Source organism: Penaeus vannamei, chromosome 10 (assembly GCF_042767895.1).
Source record: "Penaeus vannamei isolate JL-2024 chromosome 10, ASM4276789v1, whole genome shotgun sequence".
NCBI classification, from domain to species: Eukaryota; Metazoa; Arthropoda; class Malacostraca; order Decapoda; family Penaeidae; genus Penaeus; species Penaeus vannamei.
This window is the reverse complement of record NC_091558.1, coordinates 37,584,886-37,587,385: the sequence shown is the minus strand read 5'-3', so window position 1 is coordinate 37,587,385 and position 2,500 is coordinate 37,584,886. Positions and strand designations below refer to the sequence as shown.

The 2,500-nt window shown below is 31.2% G+C and overlaps 1 protein-coding gene across 3 annotated transcripts in view; it reads left to right on the top strand.

Annotated features, from left to right (window-relative positions):
- Positions 1 to 2,500, top strand: part of CycY (cyclin Y) — a 31,963-nt gene that overhangs the window by 29,041 nt on the left and 422 nt on the right. For all 3 annotated transcript variants that reach the window (XM_070126642.1, XM_070126644.1, XM_070126643.1), the window contains exon 8: positions 1 to 2,500. This exon is cut by the window's left edge and continues 1,202 nt beyond it; it is cut by the window's right edge and continues 422 nt beyond it. The gene's annotated coding sequence lies outside the window, so the exon portion shown is untranslated.

Sequence of the window (2,500 nt, the reverse complement as noted above, 5' to 3'; positions counted from 1 at the left end):
TGCTATGCAAAGAAGTGCAGACTTGACCTAATTATTAGTAATAGTCACAATTGACTTAAGGTCTGAGCTCATAATTAATAACAGAGAATCAGGAAAGATATTGGATTAATACATATTCAAGAATTTACAATCTTTCTTCTGCAGCATTTTATGTCATGTTCAATTCATTTATATATATATGTTATATTGTTGTCACCCACATGTTACATCAGAACTAGAAGTATGTTATCAAGTTAGAAGTTGGATTTCTATTGGAAAGGAACATTTCAATTCCTATCAGACATGTGACTTACTCTAAGATGACTGGTTTAAGTTTCAAATAGTATACTTGTCTTTAAATTTAAAATTTTCAAAATGAAGTCCATATCTCATTTCCACATAAGAACTCTTCAGAGCCATTGTAATTTGGAGAAACCTCTACAAATTATGTGTATAACATTTTTTGTTTAAAGCCTTAAACAGTCTGTAACACCAGGGAACAGAAATATATTGGATACTTTTCCTAACAGATTTTAGTCTCCTGTCACAAAAGGAACTCAGATATAGCACCTAACTTGATGACATACACCTGTAAGCCATTTTTGCTGTTTGTATGCAGCAAATTTGCTCAAGTACTTTGCCCTCGTTTTTCTGATTTTGAAATAATATTTGTGGGTTATGGAAGGTGGTTTAACAATTATTAATAATTTCTGGAGACTAGAACAATTTGTAGTTAGAGGAACAGGTCTTGCTTGAGTGGCTTATGGTTATACTGCTTATTGTAAGAGAATATATACAACAGGTCTTGGATATCCCACCCAACTTAATTACCTGTGCTCAGATACTGGATGGAAGCAAGTAAGAATGTGTACATGGCATTTATTTTTCTAGGACTGATAGCATGGCCTTCTTCAACTTTATGGCATGATATTTTCCCTTTTTCTATAAGTTCGAAAATTAAATTGAATATATTTTTCAGTGAAGACTCTTCATAGTCCGTTTGTTTCGTTTTTCACAACAAATTAACAAACAAAATCATACATTTCAGTATACATACAGTCTTAGTATGCATGTGAGGATTTGAGTGTGAGTGGCTATGGGTGCATGAATACTGTAGACTATTGTATTTGTCATACTAAATTGTCCTTATTGGTCCTTGGATTAAATAGTCAAATGATTCCATGGCTGTTTCTCCTGTGTACAGATTTTGTGCCATCTTATGTTAGAAATTATGGATGATGATTGGCCACAGGTTAACTATGTATTTGTAAGCAGTAAAGTAAAAGATGATATATGTAGAAACAATTATGGATAACTTGTCAAAACCTTTTCTTTATTTCCAGGAAAATGATAATGCTATGGAAAATATTGATGATAATTGAAGTTAGAACTAATTGGCAATATTTTCAGCTTACATCTGGTTAGATATGTGATATTTTTACATATTTCAGTTTCTGTCAGTGGTGTAAAGTTGTGGTATCAGACTAGCGTTATAATTCATTTCTTGTTGTTTTAACCCCTCAGTGACGGTGACGGCTATAGCCATCATGATGTAACAGCCTATGACAAGTAAACGTATCGTGACTCACAGCAGGTGGGCTGGCTCTATACAGCTTAAGCCTAGCCACTAAGCTTAGACAGTTGTATAATGATACAGTGCAAATAAATCAGACCATAGGGTTAATTGCTTGGATTAATATAATTTCAGGCATACCTACAGATTTCTAATTATTTATATTAAAGTATTTCTAGCAAGCCAACAGATTTTTATGGCTCATGAAAGTTTTAATTGTCTAAGCAAGTCTGTTTCATTACCAATAGCTTTTAAACATTGTTACTCCAACTGTTCTTGATTACAAATTCATATCTTGGTATAAATCTGCGTTTAATCATCTGTTGTTGGACACAGTTGCCAAACTCTTTCAGAAGTGAAAAAATTATAGGTGTCAACACAGAATGTACATATTGATTAATGCAGACTTTTCTTTTTATTTCATTAGGATGTCATTCGATGAAGCTGCCATGGTGTTTTGAATTCAGTATATGTGAATTTGTGTGCATAATATGTCAGATTTTCCCTCACTATTCCTATTTTATGTCATTTATACTTTGACAAATTATTTATAATAGGGCCTGTTTTCATAACATTAGGTTGTCAGATACATTCATTATAAATCTAATGCATTAAAAGATACTGATCAACAAAGTAAAAATGTTGGGAAAAAAAGTTAACCTCCACCAGCTCATTTATGGATTCACAGTAAACTATATTATCACAAACAATGTATATATGTGTGTGTGTGTATATATATGTATATATATATATATATATATATATATATATATATATATATATATATATATATATATATATATATATATATATATATATATATATATATAATGTTTTATAAGTGTGTGTATGTATGCTTGTGTTTGCGCCTGCTGTATGTATGTATGCAAGAACTCGTGTGTGTGTGATTTTGGGTTTGCTTACAGATATATTATGTTAGTATGTGTT